The sequence below is a fragment of the Coenobita brevimanus genome, chromosome 43, assembly GCF_032717465.1.
Source record: "Coenobita brevimanus isolate Jiangsu-jjx chromosome 43, ASM3271746v2, whole genome shotgun sequence".
Taxonomy (NCBI): Eukaryota; Metazoa; Arthropoda; class Malacostraca; order Decapoda; family Coenobitidae; genus Coenobita; species Coenobita brevimanus.
In genome coordinates this window covers 33,678,989-33,703,889 of record NC_136996.1, presented here as the reverse complement: position 1 = coordinate 33,703,889, position 24,901 = coordinate 33,678,989, and the positions used below count along the sequence as shown (strand labels likewise).

The 24,901-nt window shown below is 42.5% G+C and overlaps 1 long non-coding RNA gene across 1 annotated transcript; it reads left to right on the top strand.

Annotated features, from left to right (window-relative positions):
* Nucleotides 1-491: 491 nt before the first annotated feature.
* Nucleotides 492-24,446, top strand: LOC145397771 (uncharacterized). The gene is made up of 3 exons (XR_013897033.1): nucleotides 492-578; nucleotides 15,144-15,325; nucleotides 24,384-24,446. It is a non-coding gene; the product is annotated as an uncharacterized LOC145397771 (long non-coding RNA).
* Nucleotides 24,447-24,901: the final 455 nt, after the last annotated feature.

Below are 24,901 nucleotides of genomic sequence, written 5' to 3'. Positions count from 1 at the left end.
GCAGCGGTGGCCGATGGTCGGTGACATCCTACCTCTATGGTCGGTGACATGTAGATATGGCTGCAGTGGGGGAATCCCCGGATGACCGGCTGCCCCACCACAGCGTTCATTTCTCGCTGCGGCTACTATAGTTTAAATTCATAGCCAAATGTCTATACAAGTTGTATGTGGCGAGCAAATACTTCTAGGAAGTACATAGACGATACAAGTAAAGGTTCAGCGGGCTGAGAGCGCGGTGTGGAGAGGAGAGTCGGACCAAGGCCTTCTAAAATTAGAAGGCCTCGTGGTGGGGGGGAGGTACAGGTAGTGTTGGGTCAGCTATGGTCGGGAGAGGTCACGCTGTGTGTTCAATAACAATAAGGACGGAAAAACATTGTATTATATATTGATATTTACATTATTTGTATGTTTTATTAAGGTAATAATGCCTTACATGTGTTGTGTTCCCAGATGTAAGGGAAATTATAAAAATGGAACAAAAGTAAGTGTGTTTTTCCTTTCCGCAAGATAAAGAACTTGCCTCCACGTGGCTACGTGCCATTAAGCGCGACCAGTTCACTCCAAATCGGAACAGCAGGGTAAGTACAACATTATTTTCTGTTCATTATTATCAGAAAAGTGTAGAGAGTACAGTGAGAAGCTTTAAGTCATCGTAGTTGTACTGAATATAAGAAAAATGAGGCCTTAGCCATGCTAGGATGTACGACCAAAGCCATTACACAGACGTGGCTGGAGCTGGATAAGAGAAGAATATATAACCCTTTACTTTTCCTACATATCTCCACAGCTTTCCTCTATAAAGAAACTGAATCGAATTCAAACGAAATCTGCATTACCTTGTTCACCCCGTATATAAGAGGCCTAATATAATACCTCCAGTATACCATCAATATAACACCCCAATACACAGTAAGATTCTAAGTGTAACACCCCAATATATTACCAATATACCACCAATGTAACACACCAATATAACACCCCAATGTAATACCAGCAATATAGCACCCCAATATACCACCAATATAACAGCCCCAATATAATATCGCAGTATACCACCAATATAACAGCCTCAATATACCACCAATATAACAGCCCCAATATACCACCAATATCACAGCCCCATTATACCACCAATATAACAGCCCCAATATACCACCAATATAACAGCCTCAATATACCACCAATATAACAGCCCCAATATACCACCAATATAACAGCCCCAATATACCACCAATATAACAGCCCCAATATACCTCCAATATAACAGCCCCAATATACCACCAATATAACAGCCCCAATATACCACCAATATAACAGCCCCAATATACCACCAATATAACAGCCTCAATATACCACCAATATAACAGCCTCAATATACCACCAATATAACAGCCCCAGTATACCACCAATATAACAGCCCCAATATACCTCCAATATAACAGCCCCAATATACCACCAATATAACAGCCTCAATATACCTCCAATATAACAGCCTCAATATACCACCAATATAACAGCCCCAATATACCACCAATATAACAGCCTCAATATACCTCCAATATAACAGCCCCAATATACCACCAATATAACAGCCCCAATACGTATATGATTTATATATATATATATATATATATATATATATATATATATATATATATATATATATATATATATATGTATGAAATAAATTATGGCAGATTTCATATGTCACTACATACGTTTCTTTTGTAGTAACTCTTCTTTTACCATTGTAAATTTTTCACATGAATAAAATTATTGAGTACCAATAAGTCTATTAATATATAATATTTAAACAACAAACACACAGATACACACACACACACACACACACACACACACACACACACACACACAACAAAGAGATCGCTACCTGACCACGCACCTCGCCCCTGACCCACGCGGCTGACGTCACAAGAGGATCGGAGAGGCCTTCTAATTTTAGAAGGCCTTGACCTCCCACGTCTCCCTTTGTCTCTCACACTTTTGTTTATATCGATTTAACCATCTACCTGTCTACTAGATTACTTGCCTTTCTGTCTACTACTTACCTACCTTCCTTCATGCATATACATAGTGATTCTTTACCTACCAGCCTACTTACCTACTGGCCAACCTAACTACCTACTTTTCACAGGCCCATCGACCAGCAGTATTTTCCCCTGCCTACCTTCTTACAAAATTCCCACGTAAAGACTCCCACCCTTCTTTCTTCCTCCTGCACTTTTCCTCTCCTCCTTTCCTTCCTGCCCTCCATCCCTCCTCTTGTACTTCGCCTCTCTCTCCACCAGTAGTCACTCCACGTAATGACAATCCATCTCATCAGCATATTTTTATTTTCTCACCCCTGTTTTTATTTTGCCATGTCAACTAATTTCCTCTATCTCTGTATCACCTGTCTTTGTCCCCCTCCTCTCCCCCTCTCCCTTCCCCTATACTCAACTCCCTCTCTCCACCTCTCTCCCTCTTCCATCATCAACCACTCTCAACATTTCTAACTACCCCACTCCCTCTCTTCCCTTGTCCTTCTCTCCCTCCTCTCGCTCACTCAGCTTCCTCCTCCTTTCCTTCTCGACCCCTTCCCCCACACCCCTTTCCCTTTTTGCTCCCCCACAGCCTCCTCTCTCTTTCCTCTCTCATCCTCATCCTGCTTCTCCTTCCTTCCTCGTCATTCCCCCACCTCACATTCTTTTTAATCCCTCAGTCTTCCTCGTCTCCTTGCCCTATCCTCTCCCCTACCCTTACACCCCCTCGCATCACCATCACAACCTCCCACACCCCTCTCCCCTCCCCACACTCCGTTCTCTCTCCCTCTCCCTATTATGTCCTCCCCCCTCTCCCCCCAGCCCGAGCACTTAGGTTATTGAAATCTGGTCGGCATTTTTGTGTTGGTGGTGCCATACATTTAGGGAAGGATACCACTCCCACGGTATGCAATCTGCTTACTTGATACACACTCACCATCAAGACGTATACCCCCCCCCACCTCTCTCTCTCTCTCTCTCTCTCTAAAATCCCCTAAATAACTCCTCTCTCAATCCCCTAATGACCAATCTCTCAATCTCCTTTCGGCCAAATTTCAACTCACCCGTCCAGATTTCAGCACATCCTTTATCTCTCAGTCTCTTTCTCTCCTCCTCAGCCCCTCTTTCAACCTCCTTAATCTTGTAACCTCTTTTTCATTTTTTTTTTAATAACCCTTCACTCCATCCCCTAATAACGCTTTCTAACCCCCATAACTACTCTCCCAGGCCCAGCCTTTTTCTCATTCGTTTTCTCTCTCAACACATTTTTCTCACCATTAACACACAAATCCCCTGCCCGTTGCTCCACCTACTTTTCCGCCAACAACCCCGCTCTCACAACCCTTCAACTCCCAGTAACCCCTCTCTCAACCCCTAACAACTCCTGTCTCAACCTCTTAACCTCTATCTCAGCCCCTTGATTTCTTTTCGCAAACTCCTTATCGCCAAATTCGCGGCCACCCGTCCAGAATTCAGGATGTCCTTTACCCGCACATTTCCTGGGCAGGGCGAGGGGCCTTTTTCCGTGTGGCTGTCTTGGCCTCTCTTGGCGGCTGCTGCTGCGTCCACAAAAACCCGGCCCCGTACCTGAATTAATTTATCTCACGTTCGGGGATCATTCTTTACCCTCCCGATTCTTTTGTTGGCGAGTTGAGTAAATCTTTCTGTAGATAATAAGAATAATACGAAGTACATGCAAGACTACTGGAGTAAGCTGAGGTGTTTACGTCAACTCCTTCTATAGCAGAATAAAACCGTCTGCAGGTAGCCAGAATAATAAACAGGTAAAATAAGAGACTACAGTAATGGGATAAACAGTGTTCGATCCTATAATATACAGGTAAAATAAGAGACTACCGTAATGGGATAAACAGTGTTCGATCCTATAATATACAGGTATAATAAGAGACTACAGTAATGGGATAAACAGTGTTCGATCCTATAATATACAGGTATAATAAGAGACTACCGTAATGCAATAAACAGTGTTCGATCCTGTCAGTACCAGCAGTCCTTCCTAAGCTGAATAAAACCGTTTGTAGTTAACATGGATAACCTCAAGAAGAAATCCATTCCCGTCCCCGAATTAATTTATCTCACGTTCAGGGGTCATTCTTTACTTTGTCGTTTTCCTGCCACGGCTGAGTAAAAATCGTCTGCAAATACCAAGAGTAACGTGTAAGATTCGTCCCTCACATCTGAATTAATTTATCACACGTTCAGGGGTCATTCTTTACCTCGTTCCTTTACTGCCACGGCTGAGTAAAAATCGTCTGCAAATACCAAGAGTAACGTGTAAGATTCGTCCCTCACATCTGAATTAATCGCTTCAGCATGATGGTGTTGGCATGTTAGTGTCGGCTTGCTTCTTTTATTCTTTCTACCACCAGGCGATCTGATTCATCTTTGTGGAGACTCTTGCAACTGCTGTAACTCTCCCTCCCTCCCTCCCTCCCCCTCTTCCCTCCTTCCCCTCCTGAGTGAGGTGGAGGGGGGAAGAGGGAGGGGGAGGCCAAGGATGAGATGGAGGGATGGGGTGGAGAGGTATATGAGAGAGGGGGGTGTGAGTTGGGAGCAGGGCAGTGAAATGGCGGGGGACAGGGCGATTTGTTTGTGGCCCGCCACCCCAAACGGGATTGAGGCGTCTGGCAATAGATAGATAGAGAAGTAATGCATAAGACTGCTTGTTTAGTTGCATCATCCGCCTTCCATCTACCAAACAGCAACCAAACCTGGCTGAATATTTAAGTGGAAAATATGAAAAATGTTAAATCAGACAAAAGTGAACTGTAATATACTTTGGTTATGGAGAAACCTGCCCATAATCCTATATAAATAGTTGCCCTGGCGTTTGTGTCCCTACTCAGTAACGACTCTTCTCACAACGCACTACCACCCCGCCTTACTCGTACACACTCTGGCACCTTATCTCCCCACCTTGTTATAGGTCTGCCTCTCTTCTTGTTTGTACTGTATAATTTCACACTTTTTCGCCCTCCAACACTACTCCCCCTTCTCTCTCTCTCTCTCTCTCTCTCTCAATCTTCCTCAGCTTCCTATCCCTTTGTCTTCCTCTCCCCTTCCCCCACCCCCCTTCCCTGCTCTTCACCTGGTACGAGGATTTATGGTGTGCGTCTTAGCGTGCGTCCTGAGGTTGACGTATGCGTCTCCCTGCCCGCCTCACACCACCACACTACACCTTTACACCACACCATGCGTCTCCCTGCCCGCATCACACCACCACACTACACTTTACACCACACCATGCGTCTCCCTGCCCGCCTCACAACACCACACTACACGTTTCACCACACCATGCGTCTCCCTGCCCGCCTCACACCACCACACTACACCTTTACACCACACCACGCGTCTCCCTGCCCGCCTCACACCACCACACTACACTTTACACCACACCACGCGTCTCCCTGCCCGCCTCACACCACCACACTACACTTTACACCACACCACGCGTCTCCCTGCCCGCCTCACACCACCACACTACACTTTACACCACACCACGCGTCTCCCTGCCCGCCTCACAACACCACACTACACTTTACACCACACCAGTTGCCTGACATTCTACCTCAGACCCTCACATGGCCGCGTCTCCTCTAGCATTACATTCTAGCTACGTGTAATGTCAGACGATTATATGGAGATGATAGTGAGTCATAGGAGCCTCAAGTGGATGTATGCGTCTCCCTGTCCGCCTCACAACACCACACTACACTTCCCTACACTTTACACAATACCGGTTACCTGATATCATCCCTGTCTTTACCCTTAACCAACACAACACCCTGTTCACTTCAGCTAGGCGTAAAGTTGCCGTCTCTCCATCACAAGCAGTGCCTCATTCATTTTCACCCTTTAGGCATCCTCCTCTTCGTCTTTCTCCTACGCTTCTCATTTACGCTCAGGTGATCAACGTATCATGAGTACTTTTATACCTTTCCTCCTCGTACGTACTTATTCCACCCTTCTCTGCTCTTACTTACTTATTTTCCCCCGCTCCTCCTCCTCCCACTCATACCTTTCCACTCTTCAGTATTTCCTCCCACCTCCTCTTCCTGAACCTCTTTTGGATTTTCTCCCCCTCCCATCATCATCATAATTATCATCATCATCATCATTTCCTTTCATCATTAGCTAACTAATTCCCTCCTCTTCCTCCTTCTTCATCCCCTCCTCCTCCTCCTCCTTCTTCTTCTACTTCTCTTCCTCCTCCTCCTCCTCCTCCTCTACAGTGTCATACGCCAGGGCCCGTACTTATAAAAACTACATCATAGTTAGGTGAAAGTCATAAATGTGAGACTTAAGGAGCACCTCATCATAACTAAGTTGAGACTTTGTTAGGTCGAAGTCACAAGCTGCTGAGTTAGCGGTTGGCGCTGCGTAGCACTTGAGAGTTTCGAAAAAAGAAAGAAAAATCTAAGAAAACAACAGAGAAAAGATGCTACAAAAAATCAGAAATTACTACGATATTTTCTTAAATGTTTTCAGGGTAAAGTAAACAGATTAATGTCATTTTTGAGGAATTATTAATTTACCACTTTGTGTTGTGGACGAGGACATGCCTCTCCACACCACCCTGTAAACAAACACCACCACCGCCATCCAAGCATGGAGAACTCCAACAGTGGAACAAGCAAACGTTCCAGAAAGCAAAATTGGACCCCCGATGCCACATATAAGCTGGCACAGTTGTATCTTGAGAACATACACGTGCTAAAGGGGGTTAAAGCCTTGTTTCTTGCCGTTGGTCTTGTTAGTGTCTCCCGTACCAAAATGGTCACAAAAATTATGCCTGCACGGTCCAAACGATATCTCTTGACCAGTTCTGCATCACTTAGCTCGTTAAGCACATCTTTCCTTTCACGAAAACGTCTTGGTTGGCGCTGGCGAATTTGTTGTTGTTCTGGTGCGGCGGCCATCTTTACTGTTATGATCGAGCAGGGATGTTCTGCCCAGAGACCCAATATATCGTACCGTAGCATGAAAATTATCGTATATTACCCTAAAATTATCGTACACGTAAATTTTCAATTAAAACAAGTTACCAGACGAGATGGTGTGTAAAAAAAAGTATGATGAAATGGTAAATGTAGACGGGGCATCATGAGCTTGACTGAGTCAATCCAGAAGAATCACAATTAGGTGAATACAAACTAGTAATTAAGACGGTACATTACTTTTGCCTTCCTTACACTCACGTTTCCCGGTAAGAAATTAAGAATATCCTACAAAGCTTTATGTATACCAGCATATCAACTGTACTTACGACTTTACTGAAGTCCTATACAAAGTTGCAGAGTGGGTAGTGGGTACAGCAGCACTACCAAGTAAAGTTTGAACTTCTATAGTCTGACAGATCGAAACGTAGGGTTTTGGTGGAGTCACCCCCTCCCTGCACTGTTGCCACGTTTCCGAGCTGACCTCTCCATCAGCGATGACCTTGACACTGTTTCCCTCTTGTGATCTCCGTTTTTCTAATACCCCCTATACCCCTGCCACCAACACCCCCTATACCCCTACCCCCAACAACACCCGCTATACCTCCACCACCAACACCTCCTATAAATATAGACCCCCACCATCAACACCTGTATAATAATTAGCCGTTGATAATTGCTATACTTTTATTGAGAGCATACATTCTACCCTATTGCTCAAACTCCCTAATCTTACAATCCCATCTGTCTTAATCCTTCCCACTGCCTTCGTTCCTAAATCCCTTAATTGATCTATTTTTAACCTAAGTGTCCCCACACCTTTTAAACCATTTACCTCTCTGTCACTATTCTCCACCATATGTATCAACTTGTATTATATTGTGTATAGAACTTTCATACTGTATGCTGTACTACTGTATAATGTATAAGAATACCCACTGTTTAGTGGAAATAAAGTTTTATTATTATTATTATTATTATTATTATTTCTCTCTCTCTCTCTCTCTCTCTCTCTCTCTCTCTCTCTCGCTAGATTTTGTTATGTGTCATCCATGGTTTTTTACTTCCATTTTTATGTATGGATTATAATTTTGACTTTATTTCCGCACCACCCTTGAGGTAAAAGTCACGGCGCGTTTTTTTTATAGAGGTTTCCCCAATAGGCCTAAATCCTGTAGGGGGTTGGTGACCTCCCACAGCGTACACACAAACACGTGTCGCGTGAGTGCTGCCACCCCAGAGCTGTTTGATATATTTATTTTAATTATGAAAGGATCGCCTCTTCCCACTTTTATCCCTTCAAATTTTCTTGCAATTATACTTGCTAAATTAATTAGCAATGTTAGAAGTGTTGGGGAAGTAAATAATAATTAGAATATTTTTAGAGCAACACTGCCAAATTTTTATGCCACGTTTCTCTATTATCGTATAATATAGTATGCAGAATAGTTTTATTCTTCCTTGATACATGTCAGCACTTTCATTACAGTTATATTAGTATGAGTTATGTTTATGTATCATTCCTACTACACAAACCACAGGCGTTATACATCGTAGGGTTAGGAAACATGGCAATAGTGTAGGGAGGGGGTGACTCCACCCAAACCCTATGTTACGAGGAGGAACACTATAAGACCTTGACATTTATGGGGTCGGCCGGGCTTGGCCCTGACCTCCCATGGGACTGGGAGGGGAAAGGAATTTCGTGAGTGACTCATGGGAAGCGTGGGTTACTGGGGTGTGGGCACAATGAACCGTGTGGCGGGAATAGTGAGTGTTGTTAACCTGCAGTATATATATAAAAAAAAATCTAGGGAAGCTGAAATAGACAAATTATCGTATTTTTTTAATGTGATATCGTACATCGTACAGGCATCCCAAATTATAGTACAAATACGATAATTATCGTACGTAGAACATCCCTGTGATCGAGTCATAAGCCACGTCCGAAGCGCTATAACCATTCGGGAGGGGTCTTAAGCTATGAATCAGTTTAAGTCGAACATAAGGACTTATGACTCGCTCCTATGAATTTAGGACAGACTTTCGCCTTACGACTCAGTCTTGGTGTTTTATAAGTACGGGCCCAGGTACCCTTCTACGCCTCCCACTTACGCACGAGTACCTTCTCATTCTCTTGTACTCTTAGGCCTTTATGAATTCTCTGGGCGTTTTAATGAGCTTGGGATAAGAGAGAGAGAGAGAGAGAGAGAGAGAGAGAGATGGGGGGACAGTTCACCCTTATCCTCTTCCATTATCAATATTCTGGATCTCATCTGAAGAAGAGATCAAAGCCTATCTTCCCTATCAAGACAAGTTAAGTGGAACAGAGAGAGAGAGAGAGAGAGAGAGAATGAAATCAGGACGAAAGTGAAAGATACAGGGAAGGGAAGGGACACTGCAGACAAGGGAATGAGGAATATGAGGAGGAACAGGGGAGGAAGGAGGGAAGAAAGAATTTAGATGGATTCACAAGATTACAAGGAATTACTGATGAGAGAGAGAGAGAGAGAGAGAGAGAGAGAGAGAGAGAGAGATTTTAAATCTACGGTAATCGTCACTAATTCACTGCTTTATATATACATACAACATAATTGCACTAAATTGGGTAAATAAAGGCGTGACGATACAGTAAGGGCAGAATTAGTACGTATTAGTGCATATTTAAATACTGATTGATATTATCAGAGTTAATCTGTTTATCTATAGCCAGACGCCATAATTCCATAAAGGGTAGCCGTTTGTCTCTGAGTTAGCGGTTTTACGAGGAGGAACACTAATCCTACGCCAACCCACCTGTTAACACATAGGGAACACATAAAGGCTGGTTATATGGTTACCACCCAGCGCTGTAAATGGTTTCCTGGCTTACAGGAAACCATTAGGCTGACGCTCAATGTAAAGTCGCCTAAAATGGAATGAGTACCGGTAATGAAAAGTGAGAGGAAAGATCAAGTGAGCGAATGACGGTCGCCACCACCTACCACCAAACCTAATCCAACCTATGACAGCAATCTCTCAATTTTAAAAGCAAGTGTTGGGGACGCAAGATATGGCCAGCTACTGGTAGACGTCAGTGGAATAATTATTCATTCTAAATCCTCAGCATTCATTGTCTTTATAAAAATGCCCAGTAGCTATGGCACGGTACTCCAGGAAAAATAACAAATAACCTGTGAAAGATTCATTTCGATGGAAAATATGAAAAGGCCGCGCGTGTCTGGTAATGAATTAATGAAAAATCACAGCAATACCAACCCTGATTCCACTATGGCTTAAGTTTAATGTGTACTAAAAACAAAAACAAAAAAAACAACAGCAGTACCAACCTTGATTCCACTGTGGCATGTTAATGTGTACTGCCGAGAGTCCCAGCCACAAGAATGTGTGGCAGTTCAGTCATGGATGGTAGATAACTTGGTGAAGAGGTGAACACGGCCAGAGTTAAGTCACTAGCAGCTGCAGTCCTTTACTCACATGTTATGATGAGGCATTTAAAGGAGAAGGTTGACGAATGAGAACGTAAACAAACTTCTAAATCAGTGTTTATACACTTATTTCCTTATCAGTCTTCGTTCGGGTACTCTAGATACTAATGTTTCGTTATAGCGTACACTTTTAATGGTGAAAATAGCTTATTCCTAGAGGTTTTTGTGGTAATTTTCAGACGGCACATAAACACATCCTTCCCGACGAACAACTCTGTGATTTATGGACAGTGTTCGGATGGCCTCCTTGTGTTGATGTTTATATATATTTTTTCCATTAGATCAAGTGAATTTTCACACATTACACCACATTTCTGTTTCAAGATATTTTTAAAAGTGTTGTGATAAATAACGACATCAGATATTCCCTCCCAGTGAACCAGATTATCAAAGCTTGTATTATGGTGAAAAGGAATCGACCTCTGCCGAAAGAATTTCTTAACAATATTTTTTAGCAGAAAATGAATACTAATCATTGTTATCCCTCTGGACCCTTGATCAACATGTATTAATATTTTTACTGCTGAATTTATATGGTGGAATATAATCTGGTAGAATTTAAGAAATTTAGTATGTGTTAAGAAATGAGATGATGTAAACATAACAACGCGGGGCATTTCCGGTGTTTCACCCCAGCTGACTTCACGGGATTTTATTCAGTAAGAGTGAGTGTTAGAACCCTTAGAATGTTACTGGGAGAGACGCTGACATGTACTGAAGGAAGAGTGAAAGAATAAAGGGGAAAATGAATGAAGGGGAGAATGTATTGACAAAATGAATGGAAAAATAAAAGGACAGACTGGAGGGAAGAATGAAAAAATGAAAATGAAGGGAAGGATGAAAGAACGTCAAAGTGAAGGGAAGAATGGAAGAAGGACAAAATGCAGGGAAGAATAAAAGAACGACAAAGTGTAGGGAAGAATGAAAGGTTAAATAAAGTAGTACAGATAATGAATACACCCAACCCATTCACTACAATGCCGTGTTGTTTGGGTGTATTCTCGCTGCCTTCACACGATTATATTCAGTACATGAGAGGCCTTTGGTAGTGAAGGGGTTAATGAAGGCTGTATCAAACCCAGCCAGACAGAAAAGAGTCTTGGAAGATAAATAAAATCGTCCGTAGGCAACAAGAATGAAGGAGAAAATAGTGGTAATGTAGTTGGAAAAAATGCATAAAGGGTGGAAGGATGAGGGAAAAGGAAATACTGAAGATATACATTAAAGCAGTAGTATTCTGTGTGTGTGTGTGTGTGTGTGTGTGTGTGTGTGTGTGTGAGAGAGAGAGAGAGAGAGAGAGAGAGAGAGAGATTCTTGTAATTTCGAGCTGGATATGCAAGCCAGTGTATCGCCCATTATCCTCCCCTCTTCTCCTTTATCCTCATATCTTCCTTCATCGTCCGTCCTCTTACTCTCCTTTATCATCAACCCTTCCCTCACCTTTCATCCTCTTCATTTCACTCCCTGTGTCTCTTTTCCTTCACTTTCCCTCCTCTTCTGTCTTATCCTCATCCCTTCCTTCATCTTTCATCTCCTTCTTTCTCTCTGTCTCTCTTATTTCGTCTTTCATAATTCTTGTCCTTTCTTTCTCTCTTCCTTCACCTTTTATCCACTTCTTTGCCACTTCCTCGTCCTTCCTCTCTCCTCACTGCGCCATAAACTACTTGAACTGGCCATGTCCTCTCTCACCTCTGCTTGCTCCTTGTCCCCTCTTCTTCCTCTTTCTTTTTACTGCCTTCTCCTTCTTCCTTTGTCCTATCTCCTTGCTATTTCTCTGTTTCTCTTCTGTTTCCCTCCTTTTCTTTTCCTCTTTGTCATTCCATCTTCCTTTCTTCCGCTGTCCTCCTTCTTCCTGTCTCTCTTCTAGTCCTCTCTCTCCCTCTTCCTCTTCTTTTCCTTCATGTCTTTCCCTCTTCTTTTCATGTTTTGTCCTGTCTTCTTCCCTTCTCTCTTCTCGTCTCCTTGCTCCATTTTCCTCCTTTCATCTGCTTTTCTCTCCCATTCTTAAGCTTAAATTGAAAAGTAAGTTGTTCATTTAAGTTTAAGGCCAAGTTATGTGAAAAAAAAAAAAGGGTAGTAAAGTCTGAGTGTTCGGTGTATCCGTGTAACTACGTACGATAACTTGTGTGTACCTCTCTCTCTCTCTCTCTCGCCATATAACTCCCGACTCACTCTCGACCACCCCGACCCCAGCCAGAGACAATCGAGCGTATATGTAGATGAACCTAGCGGGGCGGGGGGAGAGGGGGAGAGGGGAAGGTTTGGGGTTGGGGAGACGGTTTGTGGAGTGGGGTTGGGGAAAGGAAGGTGGGGTGAAAGGTAGGAAGAAGAGAACAGAAGAAGGAAGGAAAGGAGAAGGGTAGACTGGAAAGTGGGGGCAAAAAAAGAGGAAACGTAGAGGGGGCGAAGGGGTTGGGGGGGAGAGTTTGTAGAACATGGAGGAATAAAAGTGGGGAAGGGAAGGAGGGGGAATGGGAGGAAAGGAGGAGGAGGGTCAGTATGTTCTGTACATTACCGGAGCACACGATTGAGGGGGAGGGGGACTGGTAGGAGAGGGGGAGGGGATGGGGCCAGGGGCTTTAAAGTACTTAACGTAGGCAAGACCATTGGAGATACTAAATACAGCTTAGATAACAAAGAAATTTCAAATCGGAATGCGAGAGAGATCTAGGAGTTATGATTAATAACGACCTTAAACCAAGGCAACAGTGCATTAATGCGAGAAATAAAGCAAATAGGGTCCTAGGATTTATTTCGAGAAGCGTGAGCAATAGATCATCTAAAGTAATACTAAAACTTTATCTAGCATTAGTAAGGCCACATTCAGACTACGCAGTACAATTCTGGTGTCCTTACTATAGAATGGATATTAATTCGTTAGAAAATGTACAGAGAAGAATGACTAAAATGATACATGACGTCCGGAACCTGTCATATGAAGACAGACTGAAAAGACTAAGTCTGCATTCGCTAGAGAGGCGTAGAGTAAGGGGAGACTTAATTGAGGTGTTTAAGTGGATGAATGGTATAAATAAGGGAGATATTAGCAAGGTACTTAAAGTAAGCATACAGGATAGACATAGAAATAATGGTTTCAAACTAGAAAAATTCCGTTTCAGTAAGGAAATCGGTAGAAATTGGTTTGGTAATAGAGTAGTAGACGAATGGAATAAGCTACCTAGTAAAGTAGTTGCTGCCTCTTCCGTTGAGAGTTTCAAGCATAGGCTAGATAAGCATATGACAAATAAGGGGTGGATATAGAATAAAGAAAATCTTATAACCAATACTAATTCAAAAAATTTTTTCTTTTCAGGTTACACTATGATAGTCTCTATTCTCCTTTCACACTTTCCTGTAAAATGTCCACGCCAGTTTTTCTATACGGCGTGGTGTTCTTTCTGACTTTTTCCTGCCGGCTTCGGCTGGAGGGTTTGGAGGGCGGGGGAGAGCCTTCTTCTTTGCTATCCTTATCTCATTCTAGTAGTTCAGTTACTCTTCTAGGAGCTGCCTAGCATGGGCCAACCGGCCTACTGCAGTTGTCCTCTCTTCTTATGTTCCTCTTCCCTTACCACCGACTTCCCTCTTTCCTTCCACCACCTTCATCAATCCATTTTCCAACTTTCCTCCACTCTCTCTGTGTCACCGGCATTCTCTCCCTCTCTCCGTCATCCCTCCTTCCTTCATATTCCCTCCATCTCCTCACACACACACACACACACACATTAATCGATGTATCACTTGAACACATTAATGTCTTGTTAAATTGGTGTAAACCATAACCGCATTATTTTCAAACCTAGTTCCACCGAGTGCGAACCGTAATGGAAAATAACACACGGGATAGAAATTAGACGTTCTTTATCTTAAACAGTGTTCGGATCTGCACACTGATCGTCCACCTCTGCAGCTCGCCTTCCTCTTTGTCATTCATTTCCATCATATTGTCCTGAGGCTGTTTCTATCATTCACATCCCCGATAACTAAGGGTGTACCTTTTGTACTATGAATAGTGAAACAAGACGAAGACATCCCCAACCTCTCTCCCCTGCCACGGCCCCCCCACCTCCCCCCCCTGCCCCTGCCCCCCCCCCACCTCCCCCCTGCCCCTGCCCCTCCTCCTGTCTATTCTTTCAAAGGCGGAATGAACAAGTGCTGTTGCTTAGTGCGATTAAATATTGTATTCCAGTAATTCTTATCGTCTTTTCTTAACAAACTCATCGTGTTATAATTAAATATAGCTAAAAACTATACATAACTGAACGGTAAAAAGTGGCTTATTGACTGTTATTAGTCTTGCTGTAAATCTGATCGGTAGCAACTTCAGTTGAGCTTGTGCATCGCGCATGTCTGTAGCATCAAGTGTACCAATGCTTCAGATGACTGAGTGATTGAGAGGTGATATTTAATTTTATTTTCTAATATTAGTTGTCTAGGCTTGTGAAACTCTCAGAACCACTTTGTATTAATCCCGAAATGCAGATAGATTAGTCAGTAGCCTGTGTGGTTGTGTTTGATGCTTGTGGATTACGTAGCACGTTGGATTGTTGCAGGTGAGGTTACTGACTTGTGACACGAGACGGTTGGCACACCTGCGTTGCCCACCACGTGCCAGCTGCCCTGCTCCAAAACACTAATGTTCCCGTCTCTTCCCGCAGGTGGCATCGCAGAAGAAAGTATTTTATAATTTGTGTGGGATATGCGTCTTGTCGTGAACTTCGAGAACAAGAGTGACTGTGGACCTGATAGCCTCGCTCTGGTGTGAAGAGACGGGGCCTGACTGAAGTCCTGAAGACTCTAAGGTGAACTGCCCGGCCGCCACCCCGACACCACCGGCAAGGTCAGCCATTTTGATCGTCCTACATTTTGTAAGCGCAGGCTTCTTGATAATTGCCTCTTACTGTAACTTCCTTACCGGTTTAAACTGATTGCATTCATCATGTCGTTATTATCTGGATGTTCTATGGAGTAGGGGAGGTATATTATTATTATTGCTGTACAGTTAAATCAACAATTACGATAGTTAACGCTTACCTACCTGCCGGCTTGTGTTATTTTCTAAATGTGATAATGACAATTTAGAAATGATTAGCTGGATTTTATATATTTTCTTCCCCCTCCCTTATATTCACTTTCTTCCTCTTCTTCGTCTTCTTCCTCTTCCTCATCTTCCTCTTCCATCTCTTCCTGTTTCCTCCTCTTCTCCTCTTTCTCTTCCCCCTCTTCCTCTTCTCCTCTTTCTCTTCCCCCTCTTCCTCTTCTTCTTCCTCTTCCTCTTCTCCCTCTTCCTCTTCATCCTCTTCTTCCTATTCTTCCTCTTCATCCTTTTCCTCTTCCTCTTCTTCCTCTACCTGTTCTTCCTCCTCTTCATCTTTCTTCTCCCTCTTCCCTCTTCCCCTTCTCCCTCTGTCTCATCCTCTTCTGCTTCCATTTTTTCCTCGGTCTTCCTGTTCCTCTTCTTCCTCTTTCTCCTTCCTCTTCCCTTTCCTCTTCCTCCTCTTTCTCCTTCCTCTTCTTCCTCTTTCTCCTTCCTCTTCTTCCTCTTCCCTTTCCTCTTCTTCCTCTTTCTCCTTCCTCTTCTTCCTCTTCCCTTTCCTCTTCCTCTTTCATTTCCTCTACCCCATCTTTCTCTTCCCTTTCCATTTGTTCGTCTTCCTGTTCCTCTTCCTCTTGTTCTTCCTCTTCCTTTTCCTCTCCCTTTTCTCTTCCTTCATTTCGTCCTTCCTCCTCCTCTTTCTCTTCCTCTTCTTCCATTTTTTTTTCTCCTCCTCTTCTCGTTTCTCGTCATCCTTTTCCTCCTCTTCCTTTCCTTCCTCCTCTGCTTTTACCTCTTCCTCTTCCTCTCCTTCATCCTGTTCCTTTTCCTCCTCTTCCTCCACGTCTTCCTGCTATTCTTCCTCATCTTACACCTCTTCCTTCTTTTCTTCCTCCTTCTGCCTCTCCTTCCTCCTCTTCTTCCTCCTGTTCTTCCTCATCCTCTTCCTAATCTTCCTCCTCTTCCTGACCTTCCTCTCCTTCCGTCTTTTATTTCTTTTTTTTCCTTTCTCTTTTTCATTCATCTCATTTCCTTTTATTTTCTCCTACTTTCATCTCCTCTTCTTTCCTTTTTCTCTTTGGCTCCCTTTTTCTTCTCCATTCTTTCTCCTTTCGTTCCTCTTCTCTCCATTTTTTTCTTCTCTTCTTCCTTCCGTTGTCTCTTTCCTTCTCTCATTTATTTCTTCTCTCCTTTCTTCTCTCTCCTTTCATGTTCTTTCCTTTTTCTTCCTGCTTCATCATTCTTCTTCCTTACCTCCCCTTTCTTCACTCCTTTCATTTCCTTCTTTCCATTCTTTTTCCCTCCAGTCTTCTTTCTCTCCTTTCTTCTTTCTTCCCTCCTTTCTTCTTTTTTCTCTCCTTTCGTCGTCCTTTCTTCCTTTTCCTTCATTCATCTTCCTTACCTTCTCTTTTCTCTCCATTCTTCATTCTTCTCTCCTTTCTTCTCATTTCTTCGTTCATCTTTCTCCTATATTCTTCATTCTTTCTTTTTTCTCTCGTCTTTCTTCCTTTTCCTTTGTTTTCCTTATTTCTCATTTCGAAAGAAAAATACAAAACGAAATGTTTCCTGAAAACAGGCAGATTTTGAAGGGACTCTCTTGATAGATTTCCTAACTTTTACTATCCTGTTCCTGTCTCTGGATCCCTCCCGTCCCATGTATTTGGGCAAGAGAGTTAGCCTAATATGATGGTAATTCTGTCAGTTAACACTCACTCCCCTTTATTAACTTACTTCGGCCCTTTTGGTTGGATTCACAGTCGTCTTTGGTGATGGTAGGAGGAGGAAGGGAAATGGTTTGAGTGGAAGGAGGAAAGAAGAGCTAGTGGAGAGAGGAAAGGGGAGTTAGGAGGAATGGGAGGTGAACTGAGGGAAGGGAAGAAGTGATGCCAAGGAGTTTGCTGAGGAGGGGAAGGAGAGCTTGAGGAGCAGGGAGTGCGGTTAAGTTCTTGGAATCAACTAGTTCTTAGCAAGCCGAATAAAGTCGACAGGAGAGAGCCAGACCGAATTTAACACCTTTTCTACGTGAGAGCTCCCCAAACCTAAAGTATAATCATGTGTGAATAACAAGTAAAATATGAAGGACGTCATCATTGGGAAGAGGTTATGGAAATTGCCTCCCCTAAGCCGAAGAATATCAGTCAGTAGCGTAGGTAAGATAAACACGAGACGTCACCTCCATTAGAGGCTGATGTATATATTGCCATCGTAGGTAATGGGGTAATTGATGTAGAATACAACACCCTGAATATGAGAACTCTTCTGAATAAAATTAGCCGGAGTTAGCCAGCATAAAATGAATAGAGATCATCGTAGTGACGGGATTAAGGCCTTTCACGGTACTGTGTGTTAGTATTCCATGTGTAATCCACTTGATTGAGGATATATTGTGTCGCGTAGTCCTAATATTCTAAGTGCATTATTACATTTCCCTGACATTAAATCCTTTCGGTACGATGACGTTCAGCTTAATTTGTTTGTGTTGTTGCCTCCACTGTTTCAGGTGAACCCCTTCAATATGGTTTGTTACGCGTGGCCGATACGCAATGCTTATATTCATATGTAATATTCAGAATCTTTAATATTCATTTATTAGTACCATGCGTAGCATTCTGTGAACGAGTTTATAAATATGAGACTGCAGGAAACAGCCTGGCCCAGCTGTGTGTGGATGTTTTTAAGAGCTGTTTCGAACCACCTTCCTGTATCTGCTCACTGAAACTGAAAATGTTTTATTTAGCCAAAAACATGCATACATTAAGAATAATAAAAAACGTGAATATTTCATTGGCAGAGCCTTTTGAGAGAAAAACTCTCGTAAAAGGCACCTGATTTGCAACACTCTTGGGTTGCTGCTCTCTGTTTTGGCTATTTCAAAAGTATTTAATAAATTAAAAAGATAAGCAAACCTAACATAAATAAGTATATAGGCAAGAACACTCACCAAAACAACATTCACACCTACAGTAAGCAAAAATAATCGTGTCGTGAAATTTGGTGAAAACATAAGCTAACGGGCTAAGCGTCTGATACATTCGGCCGTCTGTCATACAGACGGTTCATAATGTTTCACGAGTTACATTTAATCTTCGGACAAAACCGCAACACTACTACTGTTGCTCACTGTACATTCACAATATATGCACACTCGTACACTTGCATGCACGCATGCCTGTATTCACAATACATGCATGCACACACACATGCACACACACAAATGCATACTTGCATTGATGATACACATACCTTAATACAAATGATCATATTCACATTCATTGTACAGTCATAAGCAGATTAATTTTCTCTCCTGAATTTTTTTATATGTAGCATAATATTAGAGGGATTGAATTATTTGTTTATATTGTTGTATGGAAGAATACCTTAGGGTAGCTGAAGAGCGATTTATTGAATAACTATATACGAATACATATTGAATACTAAGTTAATTACTTTATTGTCCTGGCTCTAATAAACCATAATTAATTGAGACCATACACCTTGGGGGAAGCAGCCTAGGTATATAGATGGATAGATAGATAGTGTATCAGTGCCTGTGTGTATCAGTGCCTATTAGTGCCTGCGTGTATCAGTGCCTGCGTGTATTACTGTGCGTGCATGCGCTGATCAGTGCTTGTATCAGTGTTTGCGTGAATGAATATGTGCGCACTCTTTCAGCCTCTTCCATTTTGGACTGAAAGAATCGTTCCATTTCCTCCACTTCCAAACCCAGCATCCTCTCACATTTACCTCATTCAGTTGCATGCACTTACCTCTGCATCATGTTATCTGTCTCTGCCTCCTCTCTGTCTCAGTCTCTCTCTCGGTCTTTCTACCCTTCTCCTTACCTGATTTCCTCTCCTCAGTTTTCCCTGTCCTCGTAACTGATCCAATCTCTCTCTCTCTAAATCTTCCTCTGCCTGTGCCTGTCTCTCTGTTAGTCTCTGCTTCCGTCTGTCTCATTCTTTGTCTGTCTCGGCAGTTCCACTTAAGGTGAAGAGTTTTGAGATGTCATAAGTTGAATAAAATCTCGTGGTAGTTGCAATAATTAAATCTAGTAGACATCGTATTGAAGGGGTTCATTATAGTGTGGATACCAACAAACAATTTTATTCATTTAGGAAGCATACTTTCCTAATTGAAAGGGTGAGCTTTAGTCTTCACTTCCCCCTCATTACTGTTAGGTCATCGGATTGAAGGTTAGATGTCATAAGGTTTTGGCCCATATTATATGTGACTCTTGAGATTTCCTAACACGTTTTCCATAGCGAATTATTTTGTACATTACACCTTGGTGTCATTCTGAAGGTTACTAATGGAAATTGTGTCTATATCAAAACAATAAACGCAACATACTAAAGAATCCTTAAGGTTTAATACACATAAATCCCTTAAAAAAAAAAAAAGGGTGCTATGAAACCTGTGTCGCTTGCCACTGCGTCGTGAGTGTTTGTAAAGATATTATTGACTGACTTTAGTAAGTGGTTTGTGAGAACTGGTATGTATGTATATGCACTTGAATGTCCACACGTACTTGCTGCTTCTATTTGTCTGTCTATCTATCTGTCTATCTATCTATCCATCATGCTATCTATTATGATTTGTAATTATAATATCGAGTCCTGACATATACACGCTACGTCTCCAATCCTGGCTGAAAGAATTAGGGGGTGTCAGTGTGGGTAGCACACACGTCTACATGTGTATTCTATTCACACGTACACACACACACATGCTACTCTACATATTCTGTTCACACACATGGTACTCTGTATGTGTATTCGGTTAACACATACAAACACATACGCACACACACACTACCCTATGTCTGTCCTGGCCTGAGTGTAAGTGTAGTCTATTCATAAACCCACACACATAAACAGCTATTCTGTGTGTCCTGGCCTTTGTGTGTATGCATGTGGATATCAGTCAAGTACACACGTTTGCACACACACACACACACACACACACACACACACACACACACACACACACACACAACTGTCCTGGCCTTTGTGTGTGCATGTGGGCATTACTCAAGTACACACAGCTTCAAGCGCGCGCACGCACACACACACACACACACACACACACACACACACACACACACACAACCACGTCCACCTCGTGCGATACTTGACTTTGGAAGGACCGACCAACAAAAGACCGCAATGCATAAACCACTTTGACAATGCAGTAAATTTAGGCGTTTCGACAGGGACCAAGACTTTTACGAGAGAGTGAAATAGGGAGAGAAAGACTGAAGCCAAAACGTAGGTCACAGAATCAGATGGGAGGAGGGGGTTGTGTTTATAACGCTCTCTGAGTCTTATTTTAAGCCAGTCTTGCCTAACTTATCCATATTTGCTGGAACTGAACCTGGCCTAACCTCGAGTGACCTAATTCAACCTAAAATAACCCAAACTAAATTAACTTAACCTCACCTAACCCAGTCTAATTGTATTTAACCTCACTATCTCACGTAACCTCCCCATACCTAAACTAACTAATTCTGACGCAGCCTAACTGCATCTAACCCTGCCTAATCCTACCCAGTCTCACTTAACCATACCATACCCGACCTAACGAAACCCATTCAAGCCTCAAATGACCAAATCCAACCGAAACCTAACCCAGGCTAACCCAACGAAATAGAACCCAACCCAAAATATATCAAAACCGAGCTATTCTAAAGCAATCTAACCTAATCCGTCTATATCTAGTCGATCTGAACCCAACCCAACCAAAAATTATCTAATCAGACCAAACCCTGCCCAAAGTGACCTAACCTAACTTTCGGTCGCCCATAAAATCGCTATATTAGAAATTATGCTCTCTGAAAGTCTACGGGTGTAACAGTCCAAGTTTCGCCGGTTCTGTGTACAAGTAGAAGATGGTGTGTGTGTGTCTGTCTATGTGTGTGTGTATCTGTGTGTGTGTGTGTGTCTGTGTGTTTACGGTGTGTGAGTTGTGTTCTGTAAAGAAAAATTTATTTCTCTCTCTCTCTCTCTCTCTCTCTCTCTCTCTCTCTCTCTCTCTCTATATATATATATATACACATCTTTACTCCATGCTACTCTGCATATTTATTCTGTTCACACACATGGTACTCTGTATGTGTATTCTGTTAACACATACAAACACATACGCACACACACACTACCCTATGTCTGTCCTGGCCTGAGTGTAAGTGTAGTCTATTCATAAACCCACACACCTAAACAACTACTCTGTGTGTCCTGGCCTTTGTGTGTATGCATGTGGATATCAGTCAAGTACACACACACACACACACACACACACACACACACATACATATATATATATATATATATATATATATACACACACACACACACATACAAACAGGTACACGTTCACAAACACAGACACAAAGACAACCTAACACAGAACCACACCAGCATCCCACCACACGTCCAGGCACACAGCCATAGTTCTGCACAGTCTCGCCTCCAAGGACACACGCTATCCCTCCACACAAACACCCACTCCTTTACATATCCAAATCTACACACGTAGCCCTATCGCCACCTACGTAACCTCAACCTCACCTCCACACACGTAGTTCCACCTCAGCAGACGTAACCCCACCTCCTATCATTCGTACACTATTACATCTTCACAAATGTTGATTCATATACACATACATATCCATAAATCGACACACAAAGTTCTGTTTCTATATACATAGCCATACCTTCATATACATGCAGCTGTCCCTGAACACATAAGGCCACACCGTCCCACACACTACTGCACTTACACACATGCTGCAGATTCACCTTAGACACTGCTATATTCCCCCCCCCCACACACACATATTTATTAACATACATACCCAAACCTCCATCCACAAAGGATCACTATGAACTCAGCCATCCCTCCAAACGCAGTGTCCCTCCACGACGCATACACAGGCTCTCCTGCATACACACAGACAATTCAACACACACACACACACACACACACACACACACACACATATATATATATATATATATATATATATATATATATATATATATATTGCCCAAGGTATTCTGTTGAAGGCTTACATGTTTTTATGCTCTCGAGTTCCTTTTTCTTTCTCTTTTTTTCCAGTGTTGTAGTTCTCGTTGGCTGTTTTGTGTTTGCTCTCTCTCTCTCTCTCTCTCTCTCTCTCTCTCTCTCTCTCTCTCTCTCCCCCTCTTTGGGGTGTTTATGCTCCTCTCCCGAACAGCTGTCTTCCTGAACTAAATCAAACAGAAAGGTAACGAACTCTCTCCCATCCATGAAACTGAAACCTAACAATATTTCCCCATACATTTCAGTGTGTATGATAGTTCTGAGTAGCCAAAATATCTGTTTATGCTAAAAAAAAAGTTTAAATATAATATATTTCTTGAAATGTGAGGTGCATAGTCATTTCACAGCTCTGTCTTCTGTTCAATTGTTAAAATTTAAACAGAAAGTGTTGTATTTCACAGCTCTTCGCCTTACTTCAGAATGCAAAATATAGTGGGAGTGTAAATATTCTTTGTTTACCTCGCTATCACTATTCAGATTTCACTGCCTGACGTCTGTGTTGGTACCAGGACACTATCAAGCATTGTCTTGCCTTCCATGTATGCATTTCCTGCTTTCAAATCACTATTTTCCACTACTTCTCATTAATAATCTTTTGTCTTTCTGTCTTCCACATTTGCATTTCCTACTTCAATTCACCATCTTACACTTGGTCATTAAGTAACTTATTTTCTCCTTCCTCTTTCTTGCTCCCATCCCACGCACTCTTTCAGCCTCTTCCATTTTGGACTGAAAGAATCGTTCCATTTCGTCCACTTCCAAACCCCGCATCCTCTCACGTTTACCTCATTCAGTTGCATGCACTCACCTGTGCGTCATGTTCTCTGTCTCTGCCTCCTGCTCTCTGTCTCGGTCTCTCTTTCTGTCCTTCTACCCTTCTCCTTACCTGATTTCCTCTCCTCAGTTTTCCCTGTCCTTGCAACTGATCCAATCTCTCTCTCTCTAAATCTTCCTCTGCCTGTGCCTCTGTCTCTCTGTTAGTCTCTGCTTCCGTCTGTCTCTTTCTTTGTCTGTCTCGGCAGTTCCACTTAAGGTGAAGAATTTTGAGATGTCATAAGTTGAATAAAATCTCGTGGTAGTTGCAATAATTAAATCTAGTAGACATCGTATTGAAGGGGTTCATTAAAGTGTGGATACCGACAAGCAATTTTATTCATTTAGGAAGCAACCTTTCCTAATTGAAAGGGTGAGCTTTAGTCTTCATATCCCCCTCATTGCTGTTATGTCATCGGATTGAAGGTTAGATGTCATAAGCTTTTGGGCCATATTATATGTGACTTGAGATTTCCTAACACCTTTTCCATAGTGAATTATTTTGTACATTACACCTTGGTGTCATTCTGAAGGTTACTGATGGAAATTATGTCTATATCAGGAAACCATTTACTATGCTGGGTTGTAACCATATAACCAGATTTTGGCGCCTTGTGGGTTAGTGGGTAATTGTGATGTTCCAATTGGATTGAGCCGGTGAAGGTTTTTATCCAAGGGGTTGTTGGGGTTGATTGCTTATGTAATGCCACTCAGGAATGAGTGAGGCTGGTCACCCTCATCTTAAATGTCGGGACCAGTTGCCTAGCCTTGGGCTCCTATGCTCCACATGGGGCAATGTAGGATTGGATGATGGATAGATGGATGAATTATTATTAAAAACATCTTTCATTTGGTATTGCCAAGTTATTTAACTCATGTTGTCTCCAGATGATAATGTTCTTGCTGCCAACAAGCTACTTTTGTTAATCAAGGTTTGAAAGGAAAGAACTAATGTATAGTATATTTTCAGGTGTGTGAGTTGACTGAGCCATGGAAACTGCCTACAGAGAGGGAGCAGGGGGGGAGAAGAAAGCCAAATTAATACCAACCAGCTGCCACGTTAATACCAGCCAGCTGCCTGGACAGGAAACCAGAAGTTCCCTTTCTCCTACGGTCCACCATCCTCCTCATTTGGCATAGGGAGTTGAGGGAGAAGGAAGGGGAGACTGAGGATAAGGTAGGAATGGAGAGGTATATGAGAGGTGGGGAGCAGTGAAATGGCAGGAGACAGGGTGACTTGGAGGCAATTTGTTTGTGGCCACCCCTTACAGGATTAAGGCATCGTGCTATAGGTAGACAGGTAGTGTTGATTTATTCAAACCAGAGACCAGTATCTCATTTTGGTGTGTGTTTGATTTTTTGCTGAGCAGATAGATGATGATTGGATGACATTTGTATGGGGGAGTACATGATGAGGGTTGACAGCACTTATTTAACTTGATAAGTTGGATGGATTATTGGATGGTTTTTATGAAATGCATGTGTGTG